Source organism: Musca autumnalis, unplaced genomic scaffold (genome assembly GCF_047663935.1).
Source record: "Musca autumnalis isolate F117 unplaced genomic scaffold, ASM4766393v1 scaffold_1, whole genome shotgun sequence".
Lineage (NCBI taxonomy): Eukaryota > Metazoa > Arthropoda > Insecta > Diptera > Muscidae > Musca > Musca autumnalis.
The window spans coordinates 329,298,975-329,317,237 of record NW_027411644.1 but is presented as its reverse complement, the minus strand read 5'-3'; the positions used below and the strand labels follow the sequence as shown (position 1 = coordinate 329,317,237).

General features: G+C 31.7%; 1 long non-coding RNA gene across 1 annotated transcript; it reads right to left on the bottom strand.

The window, feature by feature from the left end:
• Positions 1-2,354: 2,354 nt before the first annotated feature.
• LOC141390434 (uncharacterized) lies at positions 2,355-17,483 on the bottom strand. Its single transcript, XR_012409349.1, has 3 exons — positions 17,294-17,483; positions 7,997-8,831; positions 2,355-6,834 (listed from the first exon to the last, which is right to left on the bottom strand). It is a non-coding gene; the product is annotated as an uncharacterized lncRNA (long non-coding RNA).
• Between the last annotated feature and the right edge of the window lie 780 nt (positions 17,484-18,263).

Sequence of the window (18,263 nt, the reverse complement as noted above, 5' to 3'; positions counted from 1 at the left end):
ATAATTTAATAATATGACGCTTTTTAATATGTATAATGCTTCTTGATTATATGACACCTCATAATTATACGACCCTACGCAACAGGAATCGATTTACAATTTATATGACTGACACCCTATATTGTATCATATTTTATGAATTCATCACGCTTTAAATATTATGAGATCATTTATACATCATTAAACACCAGTTAATACGACGCACAGATTCAATTTTAAGTTCCTTAAAGAATTTATGAAAAATCAACATTGCAGCCGCATGAATTTTTTACCAACACTTTAACGCTTCTAGTACACACCATTCAATTCTAACATGTTGATATACATAATCGAAGATCATTTTTTGATGTGAGTTTGTAAACCATTTTCAAAAATCTTAAACTTCTTACAATTAAACTTTTCTTCATATTAAAATACGCTTGAATTGGATATTTTATAGAAAACTTTTCATTGTTTTAATGCTTTTAAATTGTAACTCCTTGGTATTGAAATTTTACTTTTCTGATAAATTTGTTTTTTTATCTTTTTCTATCAATGTTCAAATCTAATCATATCGACGCTTTTAATAATTGTAATAATTGTTTAAGACGCTTATCCCTTTCTAATATAATTTTAACATTCTACCATTTATGTTTTCTGTTATTTAGGAGGACGCTTATAAAACATTTCGGTTATGATACATTCGGTATCGAGACTTCAAATTGAATACGATGATGTTTTACAAATGGTACACATTGTGCAAAAATACCTTATACGTTCATTACTATTGCATTTACTCTTTTTAATGTTGACGTTTCTTTCAGACATTTTCAAATATATTACACTTCTAACAAATTCGTTCCAAATCGAATTTCATCTCTTTTTACTGCATAAAACAAACCCTGTTTTCGAAGTTTAATTTCTAATTAGACGCATAGACAAGATGTTCAATACGCATATCGCTCCTATTTAGCCGTTTATTTTTTTACCATTTTTTTCTAATTAATGATTCGGTTCATAATAATACAACGCAAGAAAATCTCTTTCTAATTTGATGATACTTATTTAAATATATGTTTTAATACGTTAGACGCTTCAATACGCTTTTAATATGTTCGACGATTCAGATACAACTTAACGGTTTTAAAATGCAACGCAACCCCTTTATTTTTTCATAATACTGCGTATTTAAATATGTTTTTATTTATTTCCTTTAACTCTATTTATCGCTTGACTCAATCTTAACCTATTCTCCTGCAGAATTTACTGCCATGTTTCATCATCATATTGTGGGCTATTGAAATATTCAGAATAATCTTAACTACTTGACTGATTATTGTTTATTAATTAAACTTGCTAAACAAGTATAAGTAAAAAATGTGAAAATTAGCGGTATTGCGAAGCAAAAGCTTTGCTATGGAACTACTAAGCTCAAATATTTACTCATTTCAGATTTCGAGGTAAACGTACTCTCAACTACAAAGAATTATATCTTTAATGACTACTCGGCTAGCAAAAACATTATTTCCAAAAATGCTAACTACATTTGTTTTTCGGAATTTAACATTTGGTCAATTACTTCAAAGTCTTGGTATCTTTAACGCATTTTTAACCAGAAAATTAACAAAGAAATCTAGCCACTCATTAATTGAACGCAACGTTAATTAAAATGTGAAAACGCTAACAATTGTTTAAATTATAACAACGCTTTGTAAAATTAGGACGCTTTCGAAAATTACGTTTTAGGAAAATACTACACTTTGGGAAAAACAAGACCAATTATATAAATATTAGGTTTTTTTTTAATGGAAACAACCTTTTTGTAAACCTTTTTGCCTGCTAACGCTTATAATTCTCAATCGTTAAAAATTGTAAATTATACAAAAAATGGATTCTTTAAACGCTTCAAAATAGTTTTTAAAATTTTATAAATATTACGGATCTTTTGCTTTTTCCGATGTAAACGTTTTCCAAAATGTTTGAATGTACACGTTTTTAGTTAGAAATTTAGATAATGCAACACACATCCGGTGAAATTAGAAATTCTTTAAGCTTTCTATACAAAAAAAAATCCGTTAAGGATATAAATAATTTGAAGTGCGCCTAAAACTGAGTTTTTTATTAATATTCGACGCAATTGAACTGCGATTTCTATAAAACTAACTTTTATAAAAACATCGCATCGCAAAATTGCAATTGGAAAAATCTAGTTTGTTCCTGTCTACTGCTTTGGATTATTTCTATGTAAGGATTTATGTTTTATATTATTTTTTTCATTTTATCTTTTATATTGTTTTTATATTAACGTTTACATTTTAATATTAATATATTGTTATTGTATTGATTTGGCTCGATGTCATTATTATTTAATATAATTTTTCTTTTGGGATTTTATTTCTATCTATTTTCAATAATTTATTTATTTCATAGTATTGTGATTTTTAAACATCTTTTTTAATTTAAAAAGTTTAAATTTTGTAAAAAAAACAACCTACGCTTCGCAAAATTGCATTCTTGTAAATATATTCAGTTTTGTTCAACCATTTTACCATTATTTTCGATTTTAATTTTATATTTTTCAAGGCATATTGAAAAGCTTGTGACAAGTCAGTCTTAAAACCTGTGGATCTCCAGACTTTTTCACATTTTTAGTAACTTTTGCAGGTATCTGGGACTTTGGAAAATCTCTTTGGAATTAAATGAAATTTTATCTATATCGAAAATTTGCAAAATTTGGCTATTTTGGATCTACGTTATATTGCTTCTTTCTTCTATAGTCTTGCTCTTCGGTAATGCTATAATTAAATTCTACGTCGACAATATTGCCCTATTATTTATAACTCTAATTTAAAGTATCTACGTTTTTTTATAAAAAATGTTTCGATTTATCCCGTTTGACTTTATCCAACTGTGTTGCATAAGTATTTTTGCATAAGGATAAATTCAGCGTTTTCACTTTCTTCTTCAAAAGAAATAAATTCAATTGAATTACTCTCAAATAATCTACCGGTATAAAACGTAGTAACAGCCCTAAGGTCGAAAGACGGGGCATTAAAAATTTAAATATTTTCTGATCAATTCCAAGTAAAAATGTTTAATATATCTACCACTAGCTACATGTAAATCTATGAAAAACTCAACAGTGGTTAATTCCGTAGCATAAAAAGTCTTCTAGACCTTTATAGATACCGTTATTATTATACCCTATGAGCTAGGCATTGTTACACGAAATTGTCCTATGATCACAACATCCAATCCATGGATTGGAAAACAAAGAAAGATGGTATAGGTACCATCTACTAAAGAAAAACACTGATTTTTGGAGAGAGGTAGGGGCAAAGAAGAGTTATCATGTGCCTGGTTCATCTTGTTCATAAATCAGACTTTTTATATATGATTTTGTATCGGTCTCCTCCTTACTATTTAAATTCGGAATTCAATACGTCATATTAGGTATTACCTTCTATTAAATTTTGAAGCGACAACTGTTTTTACCAATGTTAAGTGTTCAGTCGAACTACTACATAAGTAAAAAACCTAATTTACGCTTTGTACTCGTAGAAACCAACAAGGTTTGAAAGCATTTTTTATGTTCATAGTTTAATACCTTACATAAACATGTATTTTTCGTTGTTCTATTCACAAGGAAAACTAATTGTAATCTCCTATTTGACAAACGGATATCAATTGAACATTTTCTATTTAAATGTGACTATTGTCTCGAAGAACGCTTTATTTAAAAATATATTTTAAATTAATTTATTATTCCCTACGTAAAGCGCCGTATATTAATGAAATCATTGAGGTACGACGAATTCTCAAATTTTTGTTATTAATTCTAAAAATTAAATCCAAATTGCGATTATCACGCTTCTTAAATTTCCTACTAAATTCAATGCGCCTCTTTCTCTATGTTTTTTTGTTGAAACATTTTCTTAATACCAAATATCGTTGTTTCGCCCTTTACAACATTCTCTTATTGATCTTTTGATTTCTTTTTCAGAGTTAGTATTTTTCGGAATTCGACGACATAAACAACTACTAATTTACGCTTTCTTATTTTATATTATTTCGTTGGTTTTATATCTTAAACGCATACATGTCTTCGTTTTGTTCGCAACGAAAAATAATTGTATTCTCTTGTTTGATATATGTGTAATACTATGGAGGTTTTCAACGCATCTCAAATATTTAAGAATTTAAGTGATTTCTATGTATTTAAGAACGCATTGTTTAGTTTAGAAGTTTCAAATAAATTTATTATTCCCTACCCAATGAGTGCGTACATTTATGTATCGACGAATTATACCAAATTATTTTAAATTTCTAAAAATTCAATTCTCGACTATGATACTTCTCAATTTCCTACCTAACTAATCGCTAATGTACTTTGTTGACGGCTAAGATCGCAGTTTCGCAGTGATTTTCATTTCAACCATTTTTACGTCTTTCTCTTATGACCTTTTGATTTCTTTCTTGAGGTTTATATTTTTCGCAATTCTACGATTATTAACCATATGTAATATGTAATATTTTTTTTTCTTTAAACCCCTACCTCAAAAATTACCATTTCTGAATTTGTACGCATTTTTTAATTACCATTTGCAAAAATAAACGCATTTTATTTTTCGTGTACTCTTATTGTGGTTTATGGAATTTCGACGAATCTCAACAAAATGCGGTTTCTTATAATACATACGCTTGACTTTTTACTTCGCTTTCAATAATTTCGCTTTCTTTGATTTTTAATTGTACCCATTTATGTTTCTTTTACATATTTAATAACTCTTTAGAATTTTATGCGACATTTTGTTCATTGTTTTGGTATACCATGTACCCATTAATTAAATATTTCGCTTTTTATTTCATATGTTTATTTCATTGCATCTTGGGTATTATTTATTTATAAATTTGCATTTGTCTTGAAGCGTCGTAATACAGATGACCAACATAGGTTGAGTTGACAAAAGTTCTATTACCACATGTTTGATGATTTCGATTCAATTGTAATGATATTGAAATTACTCAAAATATTTTCGACCATTCAAATTGCTTAAAATAGTTCTATACATTGACGACTCTTTCGTTAATCTTTAATATTTTTCGTTGCGTTTCGTTTAAATTATATTTTGATTTAATCATAAGTTTAATTTAAGTGCATTATTTTCGCATTTGTATTTGCATTTCCCTATTTAACTTTTACAATTTCCTACCTAACATATGCATCGCGTTGAGCTCATATTTTTGGGATTTCAAATTTGTCCTAACCAAGTTCTGTTTTTTTTTTTTTTTTTTTTTTTGTTTAAAAAAATAATTAAAAAATTACTATAACTATTACTCACTTTGTTTTGATATACGTGTAAAGAACGCAGTTCCTACGTTAATAATATATAACGTAGTCACATAACGTGTCTATAACGTAGTTATTTCGTGCCTCTTTTCACGCTGGTTGCTTTTTGGAAGGCTGTAAAAGAAATGGCTGTGGGGTTTTGGTAAAGAGCTTTGGCTATACCTGCCGCCGTCTCCCATTGATGATCGAGAGTTTGAAACTCGAAACAATCAGAAAGGATCGGAATATTGGTGGTATGGTATGGGTCAGCACAAAGCAGTATTTTTTGAGTTTTGAAAGGAAAAACAATTTTTGGTAGAGTTGTTTTTAGAAAAATCATATTCTCATATATTTATTTCAAAAATATTTGGTTTTTTATCATTTTTTTTGAATATCTTTTTTGATTTTGATATTTTCTTTTTTAATCTTTTCTGTGTATTTTTTCAAAATATTTTTGTATTTTATTTTTTTGTGGAGGATCTTTTTTTTCGTTTTAACAAGAAAATGAAGAATTTATAATTTATATACGTATATAATTGTTACTGAAGAAAACTTAATTAATATGTATAGAGGTCATGTTTAGCTGACGAACAAACGTATGAAGAAATAAAATAAAAGACAACTTAAGGTTTACAACATTGTAATCTTAATACGAATGCAAAAAATGGACATGTTAGAAAAATATTCTAGACACGTTGGTGTTTTATTGATTAGTATGTATGTAGTATGTAATAACAAATTATATAAATCTATAAAACACTTAACCCTTAGGTTGCTAAAGGGGAACGAAGTTGTTGGTTTTTTTTATTTCTAAATAACGTTGTTGTTTTTTGCACTAAAGCATTATCATCAATCAATCAGTCTATTTTGGTTTAACAAAAATATTTCTTATAAATTCTAAACGCATACCTCTCAGATAGATAGCTCTATTATTCAGATCAGTTGGTCGTAGTCTTGGGGAAGGTTTCAATTCTCATTCTGAATCTGAGTGATGTGTTTGTTTCTCTCTGTGATAATTATCTGCCTGCCTGATAGATACGACATTCCTTTCATTTTCTGTCAGAACATACCACATATAGTAAATCTTTCATTCTCGGACACGATTTATCATAAACGCAGTGTAATTATTCTCGTACATTTCGCATTCATTACACATTCATACTCTCTCTTCATCAAATTCATATTCAATTTCAAATACCATACTCTTTCTCATCATTTATGACTTGCGATAGATCTCAGATTGTGTAGATGTGATTGGTTATATTCGATGTGTACATCTTTTTGCTGTATGTACTCTATTATATAGTATATGTATGTATGTACACTCTATGGTAATATACAACAATACTCTTCGCAGTTTCTTTTCTAAAGATGAGGATGGTTTTTAAATTTCTATCGAATACGAGAAAATACGACGACGATGTGACGACGAAGACAGAATTTGGACGTTATATTGCAAATTTAGCACATAATTATGATAAATTTACACGACGCCGCCCATTATAATAATCACACATAAATATTCGCTATATGATTTAAAAAAAGAAAGGCATATTGTAAGTTTCAAAAATATAGATATGTAGAATGGGAAAATAATAAATGGTAATTATTTGCAAATATAATAAATATAAATACGCCTAAAATTATGCTTTAATTTAGGGCGGTATGAAAAGACAAAACAGTGATTGGCAAGTTTTAAGGCTTGCCAACGAGACAAAATGACAATGCACACAGAAGAGAGGGAGAATGCGCCTGGAAACATTTCTGTTATACAAAAAAAGGGGATGTGAAGAACAATGAAAAAATTCTCAGCAGATAGATAAAAATAAGGCGTTGCATTGCCAGTGTGCAAATACAGGGGGGAAAATGGAAATTTCATGAAGTTAAGTACAGTAATTGGGGGTTGTAGAATTGTATTAAAAAATACATATTCGAAATATCAAAAGGGATAATTCTAGAATTTCCAGCGCCTATGGCAAACGAAGGGTTGGTTCTCTTTACCAAACGCCATAAACGAATGTTATTAATGGGAAAAATATTTTCAAAATCAATTTTTCGGCAACGTTTCAGCAGCCAAACTAATATTGCTTTTTAACAAAGGTTGGCTCTCATCAACCCATTATAGGGAAAATAATAGAAAATGGTATGTGGGGTAGACGATAATGGCGTAAAAAGACTTTTTTGCTTTCAAGAAGACAATATGAGGAAAATTCTATGCGGTGGGCAGTGGAAGCATGATACGAACTTTTACAATTTGTAAAAATGGGATATTTTTAGAATTTGAAGGCGCATGACTTAATTTATTGATCTCTCCCATTGATTCTAAGGAAATTAAGTATACACTATCTGGAAAATATTGAATAGAAAAATTATTTCACTGGATTCTAAACAAAGCGTGTTAAATTACACAGAACTAGAACAAGTTTTCAAAGCAAAAATGGTAAATACCTATAGAGAAACTTGATAAAATTCCAGATTCTGGAACAGAGCTAACGTAGAATTTATTCTAGTTGTTAAATATGGCAAAAGAATAACTGTATTACTCATGTAAAGAATTTTTTGCTTTTTCCAAAATTACGAATTGTTTTCTCCCTAATTACGCAGTAACTTATTTAACAAGTAGGTATGAAACATATTTTTTTTGTATGCAACAACAAAACAAAATTGAATATTTAAAACAATGCTTACGGCTTGTGATTGGACAACCAAAGCTCAGCCAAGTGTAAAGCTTGCTAGCCATAAACCCAGAGACGACACACGGCTATAACATCGGCAAAAGATGATTCATCAAATATAGTTGTTCCCAGCCCATTCAGAGAAGTCAACAGCCATTTCTCAATACATTTTCATTCTGCCTAGTTGTTTCACAGCTCAATAATTAGCCACACAATACGGCTTCCGCAAAATTATTTTTCAATTTTTCCCAAATTGCAAACAGCATTTCAGATTTCTCTCCTCACACTATTTCGGCCTACTACTCGAACAATAATATTCAGCTTTTCTAGTTGATTCAAGGTTTACAATACAACGCTTGACAATGTTGAATACAGCCATTTTTACTTTGGCAAGAATAAACCACTTTAAACTCTTATTTCAACCAAAAAACACTTTCACACAACTTATAAAATAAATATTCCACTATATTTTGTCCCCTGGACAAGTTCAACAGCAAGATTTTAAAAACACAACTGATAACGAGGCAGGCCATGCAGTGGTATTTATACGCTGTCGTCCAACTTGCTTTCATTGGAATGTCGTGAAATTTCCATTGACCCTCTCTAGCACATTCGATTGTCGTTTGCAGTCGTCTCGTTGTTTCTATTTGCTCATGCGTGTTATCTCTTTCCTTTGTCATTTCTGTTATAAACTGTTATAACAGGGGAGGGGAATGGAGGGAGGCTTGAATTATTTTTTGTTTTCATTGATAACCCACACAGGAAAGGAAATTGGAACTGGTGTTTTTCATTTGGAAAAAAGGAAAACTCTAGAACTGGTTGCAAAATGTCCCTAGCCCTAGGAAAAACTGGAATTAAAGAAGATTTTAAAGGGGTGGATGATGCATCTGGAAACCAGCACCAATTTTTCCATGACGAAAACAATTCTTTGTTTTGGTATTTGTGTTATACACAACAGAGACAAATACTACATTTTATAACTCATGACAAAGATAGCTACATAGCTAATAATTAATACATAATTCCCAGAGGTTTAGTGTTAATTATTCTACTTGACATGTAATTTAAATTGAAGAATTATGTCGTAAATTAATATCTATGTCTATTCTATTATTTTTTTTATTTAAGTAATTAACATTTTTCTCCGTTTCTTTTGGCCTTTTGTTGTTCTTATACCGTTTTAATATAATTAATTGAAAAATCTTGCCAATTATTCCACTTTATACCCCCCACTTTACATGACATTAGCTCCTCTCATTGGAAAATTGTCGACAATTCTAGATTTTTGCGTGGAAAATGTAAACAAACTTATGATGTACGTCACGTCCTTAGGTGAGTCAAACATACATACAGACAAATAGTTTGTATTATGTATAATTACAAGAAACAGTGTCTCAAGAAAAAGATCTATTACAAGCTCAATGCTTGATTTAATTCATGGATAGGCAATGTGCGCTTACTGAGAGCAAGTGAGCATACATTTCAATGCATTTTACATTGAAGTTTTCGCTCACTTGCTCTCAGTAAGCGCACATTGCCTATCCATGATTTAATTGACATATGTATGTACATACATATGTATATTGTATGAAAATGACAACTTTCTTCTTCTTTATTTACTCATCCGTTATCCGGATATAAGTGATCGTACAATTCATCTTTTTTTAATATTTATCGCATTTTAATTATTATCTTATTGTATAGTGGTAGTCAGCTCTCTGTGTTTTGCAGCATTCAGCAGATCGGTTTCGTTGGTATAACCTGTCCAGTCCATAATATTTTTGAGCCAGGATGTTTCTTTCCTTCCTCTAGCTGGCCTTCCTTCAATTTTTCCCTTCAGAATTGCTTGTAAAATTATGTATTTGTTGTTCCTTAATACATGTCCCAGATACGCTATTTTGCGCCTTTTTATAGTTGTTATTAATTGCCGGCTTATATTTATCCTTCTTAGTACTTCGTCATTAGAAATTTTCGCAGTCCATGGTATTTTCAGTACTCGCCGGTAAATCCATATTTCAAAGGATTCCAATTTTTTTTCATCAGAGGATTTGAGCGTCCAAACTTCTGTTCCATATAACAGCACCGACCAAACATAACATTTTATAAAACGTATTTTTGTTGTTATATTTATGTCATGACTTTTCAGGGTTTTACTATATTTACAGAAAGCATCTCGCGCCATCTCTATTCGACTTTTTATTTCTTTTGAGGGATCCCATTTGTCGTTTATTAACATCCCAAGATATTTAAAGGTTCTCACTCTTTCTATTTGTGTACCTTGTACTTTTAAGTTCACCTCAGCATGGGGATTTTTTCTGCTAATGATCATGTACTTCGTCTTCTTCATGTTGATTTTAAGACCATATTTCTCACTTACACGTGCCAGTTTCTCTACTAGTTTTTGTAGACCGGATATGCTCCCTGCCAGTAACGTAGCATCGTCCGCATACCTTATATTGTTGATTAGTTTCCCATGAATTCTGATTCCGATGTTTTCTCCTTCGAGTGTTTCTTGGAATATTTTCTCTGAATACACGTTGAATAACAGGGGAGATAAAAGGCATCCCTGTCTAACACCCCTTGATATGGCAATTTCTTTTGTGGGTTCTCCACTTACGTCAATTCGTGCCGACTGATTCCAATAAAGACTTTTAATGCACTGGAGTGCGTTTTCTGGTATTCCAATAGTATTCAAGATTTCTATTAATTTGTCATGTTTGACGGTGTCGAATGCCTTTTCATAGTCAATAAAACACATGAACACATCCTTCTGGGCATCTCTACATTTCTGTGACAATGACAACTTACATCCACTGCATTATTTTACTGCAAAGCCTCAATTTTGTAAATTATTATAGGGTAATTATTAAATGGAAACAGGAAAACTTTTTCCCGAACCACACTATACTGACTTCAATGCAATAATTTAATGAAATTATGCGTTCTTAGATTGAGTTCCTCACTGCTGCAATTTCATAATTCAATTCAAAGTTGATTTAGTATGGAACTCGATCTAAGTCCCGGTCTAGAGTAATTTCATTGGTCCCGGGCCACACTAGCATAATTTCACTGAAATTTTGACATGAAATTTTGCGTTTTTAGGAGAAGGGGATGAAATTCGTGTACACGGTTTCAAGTGTTTGCAAACTTTGTTATGTTGCAATATTCGTTTGAAACAATTTGACATATTTGTTTCCAGTTCCCTTTTATTTGACATTTTTGTTTCAATTTTCTTTTGCTTGGCATTCTTTCAGTCGACATTACAACAAAATAGCTTTGTGAAAATAAAAGTATAAAATCCGTGACATTAAAACAATAAAAGTTAATAAATTCGTTTATTTTTTGTGTAAAAAACATAAAATTCGAACAATTGTTGCAAAATATGACACAAAAGTGGAAGAAGGAAACTGTGGAGCAGTTAATATTATGCGTACAACAGTATCCGTGTCTTTTTAATGTACAATCGCCGGATTATGTTGATCGCATAAAGAAGGCACAATGTTGGAACCAAATCCTATTAGATCTCCTTGTACTAAGTGTACTAGGCAAACAAGTGGCATTTTTGCATAAATCTAATGGACCTGTAAATCAGTAATAGTTCGTTTACATATAACCGGATATAGAAATATATAAGTGGTCTTCCATGGGTCCATTAGCGACTGTTGCGATATATTCGTCGTTTGACAACTAACATTTATGATCCGCAAAATAACTGCAGATACAATTAATCATTGCTTTGAAGGTCGTTCGATGGTCCATGTGGCTATCAATGGCTTCGAACCTGAAGAAATGTTCTATAACAGCCAATGAAAACTCATGATATCATATTCCAATCTGTATAGCCAAATATAGGTGGGTGATATTATTGAAACTATGGTGACCGACAAGCCCCCAACTCCTTCGGCACAAACACAAGTTGGAATGGTTGGTGTTGTTAAACAATTTAATGTTTTGTGGTTTAAATTTTTTTATTTTGTTAGGGTTTTTGGTCTCCGAAGTTATTCTGCAAATTATAAATTTGTTCTTGTGTTTATAAACAAAGAATGACAGAATAAAGAAGAAAAGCAAAAAACGTCAGTTTGACATATGACTTCAGACATGTGTGTGGACATGAATGAAATTGCAAATGGAATTTCATGCTGTTTTTTTTTTCAGTGAAACTACGCTAGTGTGGACCGGGACTTGATAAAATTTTATGAAATTAGGTGTTGTTAGATCGAGTTCCCCACTGCAGCAATCTCATGACATTACTATAGTATGGAACTCGATCTAGGAGCCCATACTTTCATGAAATTTTAATATAATTAATGTTCTTAGAGTGAGTTCCTCACTACTGCAACTTCATAAAGTTGATTTAGTATGGAACTCGATCTAAGTCCCGGTTTAGAGTAATTTCATTGATAAAATTTTATGAAATTAGGTGTTATTAGATCGATTTCCCCACTGCAGAAATCTCATGATAGTACTGTAGTATGGAACTCGATCTAGGAACCCATACTTTCATGAAATTTTTTCAATGAAATCAAGCTAGTGTGGACCGGGACTAATATTTTTTTTAATAAAATCACACTAGTGTGGACAGTGGGACCCTCCTGCAAAAATAAATGCATATTTCACTTTGTTTTTTACACTGAAAACCAAACATGTGTTTTCGAAATTTGCTACATTTATTTGACGGATACCTGCGTATACAGTGAAAAAACCTTGATTGTATTCTTTTACACAAACATGCATTTCAAATCAAAAATTGTGTACCTAATTGTTCACAGTTGCTCGACATTTCCACTATTCATTATTTTACTGTCTCACCCAGCGTGTTGCATCTGTCCCCTAGGACAGACAGATAGGCACACATTTCAATAAACCATTTATGCGAGCATAAAAACTGTTGTATGTTTAAAATAAGGGTAGCAAACGAAAATGCAACTGAGGCCATTTATTTATTTATTTGAAACCAAAACTATGCGATACGAATTCTCATGAAGATTACTCTTCTGCATGCAAACAATCCATGAACATCATAAAGGTAACAGCATAAAGGTGCCGATGTATATGCGACCGGTGCTTTGTATATACTATATAGAAAAACGTATTTCAACTTTCTTCATTGAAAACATTCCGGACTTTACTGAGAACTATAACCCTGTCTCTAACTGGTCGTTAAAACAAAATGTTGCTGCTAACAACACATCCTAGAACATCTTTTGAAGTTGAAAACATCAATTTTGAATTAGTCAATGCCCTAATCCACATCTATACGCTAAAGCAACTGTTAGTTTAGCGATATATAAGAATATTTATAAAAAGTTTTTTTTTCATTTTGATTTAAGAAATATTATGAAGATTAAGTTCATAAATTATATTGGATTCGAAAAATGGCCCTTGGTCTAATAGTCCATTTGTCGGTTCTTATAACATGTTTTTTTTTAATTTCGAATGAACGAAACTTATAGTACGTTTATAATTACGAAATCGAGTGGATTTCAACTGTCAATTTCTTTTCGTATACGTCATGGTACAATAATACAGGTAACATTATCAAGCCAGCTGATGGTAACATAATGTGTCAATTGCATTGAATTAATGTCAAATTTGGACATCTTATGTTACCAACAATTGCCGATGCGGCTACCTGTGTATTTGTACCATGGTATACGTCAAATGAAAACTCATCTAAAATTCATTGGATTTCATTTGACGTTTGAGCAATGGAATTGGCAGTTGAAATCGAGTGGATTTCGTAAATGTAAAGGTACTATTAAATGATTTCCCTGTCATATGCAGCGGTATGTACTCCCGGGTGGTATAGTTCCATCAGGAAAGCCCTAAAATCCAGTAAACGCCCATATTTTCAATGCAAAGAGGTTACCAAGAACAAAAAATTATTTGTTCACAACTAAAAATGCAAACAATTTTCTACATCTGTTTGTGCAAAGTTCTTGTAAAAACCAAAAAAATGATATGGTTTCGATAAAATTGCATAGATCTTGAGTTTTGTGCAACATGTATGAACTCTTAGTAAAAAGCCACTTATGATAACGTATTGAGAGGTTTATATAAAATACACATGGATCAGTATGAAAATACCTTATACTACAGAAGTCTGAACCACATTTTGAGTAAATATGTTTCTATAAATTGCTGCGTAGAGCCCCGAGAAGTGAGGCTCTTTTTAAAATTTTGACAATTTGGGAGACTATGAAACGTTTTTTTTTCAGTTCATTTATTTTACGGATCTGAACAATCAAATCCCAAATAGTGTTTTTGCACTAGAGCTTTTTGTCGGGTTAACCTTTTTTATGAGGATTCATTTTTGGAATATACCAGTAAAAAATACATTTTACATACCGTAAATGTAATTTTAAATAGCCACTTTGCATTGAAAATGTGGGGTTTTACTGGATTTAATGGTCCATGCCGTTTGATAGCCATAAAAATTTTGCAGATGGGAAGAAAGCAACTTTTTCCATCAAAATTTCATCAAAATATATTCATCTATCCAAAAGTTATAAAGAAAAAAAAACAATGCAGTTTTTAGCATAAATAAAATTGAAATATAATTTTTATAAGTTTTTTACTTATACTCTAAAATATAGCTCGTATTCTAACACACTAATTTGCAAAAAAATCCACCTGTAGTGGAATTCTGTAACTCATTTTTCAGGTTACCGACAAATATCGGTAAAATTAAAATGCTAATAATTTCGGTAATTAACGAAATCATTCGGTAAATTAACAACCAAAATAAAGCTGTTGCTAAATTCTACCGATAGCAACAGTGTTGTCAACTTTTATTGATACTTTTCATTCATAATTTTGCGTTTCAATGTTACCGATTTGTGTCGGTAACTCAGAACATGAGTTACAGAATTCCACTATTGAAAATCCCATTTTTCTACGAGTTGCAACGTTAGTTTTAAATGGGTACAAATGTACACGGTTATTGATCTACGTATACTTTTTTGATTATTGCCCCTAGGGTTAACATAACTTGTGTGCAATTAAAAAAGTTGTCTTAAGATCTTTCCCGCTTTTTATACCCTCATCATTTATGCTAACGAGGGTATGTACACTTTCATACGGGCAAAATGTGCCTCATCAAAATAATGGTTTTAGACCCCAAGTATGTTTGGACTAAATGTGTTTCAGACAATTTGGAGTTGATTTAGCCATGTCCGTCCGTCTGTCTGGCTGGCTGGTCCACTCCTTTGGGTACCTCCCACACAAAATTTCGGAAAAGTTCAGTTTAGGACCTGCTCTTGGATCGCTTTGATTTTTGTTGTAACAACTTGTATTCGCTGTCCCACATACGACGGTACAAGTTTCATAAGGGGCAAGTCCATACTTCCTGAGAAAATAGCCTGAAAGGTGCAAAAAAAAAACCCTATGACACCGTGTGTAGTGGTTGGAGCGCAAGATAAATCTCGAACGGATCTGCCAATTCGGTCCAAAATTTGGCCTTCGTAATATTTTGTCCAAACATAGTTTAAGTTCGAAGATAAACCATGCCGGTCAACTACTTCAGGTACCTCCCTCAAAAAAAATCCAAAATCTTCGGAAAAAATATGCGCACGATGATTGCTCTCGGATCGCTTTGATTTTTGTTGTAACAACTTGTATTCGCTGTCCCACATACGACGGTACAAGTTTCATAAGGGGCAAGTCCATACTTCCTGAGAAAATAGCCTGAAAGGTGCAAAAAAAAAACCCTATGACACCGTGTGTATTGGTTGGAGCGCAAGATAAATCTCGAACGGATCTGCCAATTCGGTCCAAAATTTGGCCTTCGTAATATTTTGTCCAAACATAGTTTAAGTTCGAAGATAAACCATGCCGGTCAACTACTTCAGGTACCTCCCTCAAAAAAATTCCAAAATCTTCGGAAAAAATATGCGCACGATGACTCTTGAAGTGAGTGACTGATGTAATCCATACTCTGCACATTCTAATATATCTGCCAGATATAGATCAGGTTCGAATATGGACTATATTTGTGCAACTCCTTTGGGTACCTCCCACACAAAATTTCGGATAAGTTCACTTTAAGACCTGCTCTCGAATCACTATGATTTTTTTTGAAGCGATTTGCATTCGCTACCTCCATTACGACGCTAAAAGTTTTTTTCAAGAGCAGCTCCATATTTCTTGGGAAAACATCCCGAAAGGTATAAAGACCTATGTCACCATATGTGGCACCATATGTGTGCAACATTTGGTCTTCGTCATATTTTATCCAAACTTAGTTTCATGGGGCAATACCGGTCCCCAACTTCCGGTACTTATCCCCAATATTTAAAAAATGTGACTAACATGTTAGGACGATATCACTTGAATGGTGCAATTTGGTCCAAACTTTGGATCTCCTAATATTTTGTCAAAATTTAGTTTAACTTCTATAATGGCCCATATCGGTCCTCCCTAAGGGTACCTCCCCCACCAAAGTTCAACATTTGTGTTAATTCCTAATCCACATTTTTGTCGGCAAATTCAAATGTTGAAAAAGGGCCACAAAATTCTGAAGAGACGCTAAATACATTCTATCTGTCCGTAGATGAAAGTTTCAATTCACATTGGCTGAGGGTATACTTCTGCGGCAAAGCCGACTGACACTTTTTTACTTGTTTATTTTATTTCTACTAGTTTGAAAAAATCACCATCTCTGATAAAAACTCGTCGTTAAGTTCATAATTATTATTTGAAAGAAGTTCTTGCGGGATTCCCTATTTCCATTTATAAAAATAACCAATTTGAGCCACTGTATGTACATGTTGACAGACATACATATGTATGTACATATATGTATGTATATTTGTGCAACAAAATATTCCAAATTGGATTTCTAAAACCATTAGATAAAAATCGGAAAAATATTAATATTTGTATTAATAATTTTCTAAAATCGAAATTTTATTTGAAATTTCAATGGCATTGAAATTTGTATGTACATTGGTTTGTGTTTGTGAACATACACAAAACGCTGTTTGCCGCACGTAAATCTGTATAACAGAAATGTTGCAGGTAGAAAACGCGTTTTTTTTCTGAAACTCATTATCCTTCCCCCTCTCGCGCTGTGTACGGGATAAATATTGAAAATTGAACAGCTGTGTTTTTTTTTTGTATAACAATGAAGAAGTAAAATATTGTTTTGCATTTGGTACCGGTAAAATGCCTATCGAATTGTTATTTCAAGATAGTAGATATGTACATATAAAATATGAAAATATTGTACTACTTGAATACAAATAATTTATTTAATAACATAGAACTATTTAATTCCCTCATAGTTTTAAAGTGGAAACAAGTTATTTACCACACAGTATGTTGATTTATTTGTACTTTTTAAGTTCTTCTCTGCTACCGGTCACAGACTTTACAATATGCGGTGAATGGTTCTTTTTTATTTATTAAAACCATTTCTTCTGTTTGGTTTTTTTACCCAATATTTAAAACTGCACTACTTTGGATAATATAAAATCGACTACGTTTACTTTGACACTTCTGTTCTAGCGGCAGAAAATGTACCGGTATTTATACTTGGCAAGAAGATGTCGAGAATTTTCCATGTTTTTTTTATGTAAAAGGATAAAAGCGCATTTGCAGTACTGATGCAGAACATGACTCCTATTTTCTGCATGGGTGACCTACATAGGATGCATGTATGTATATATACTATGTGAATGCATTGTATATATTGCGCATATGTACATTTGAACGTAAAAACAGATTGGATACTCGAATTTTTCTATGGAAGGTTTTTGTAGAATATTCTATAAGCTAAAGAGAAAAGATAATGTATACACATTAAATTAAAGTATGTATAAGCATTTCAGAATGTATGTACATATGTATGTATGCATATCCTTTATTCATTTTAATGCTGCCATAGTTCAGACAACAAATGTACGCCTTGTCTTCCACATATTTTTAAACAATTTGCAATTTGTACTAGTTTATATTAACTATTTTATATTAATTTATAAAGAGATTTAGATTTTAATGGAAAAATAACCGTTCTATGACCTTAATAAGCTCACCAGAATATTTTTTCGAGCTATTGTTAGCACCGACTTCAAAATGTCATTTCGAGAAAAACGCGTTTTGAGTTGCGCCTCTACAAACAAAACACAACGGCTTCCTCACTTTGAACGGTCATTTCTCAGCCAATTTTACCTCCGGTCGACTTGATTTTTTTTTGCGGCATACTCTATGCTACATGTACTTCAAAATAGGGCAATTAAATTATTTTCGATTTTTTGAAAGTGATAAAATAATTTTTGAAA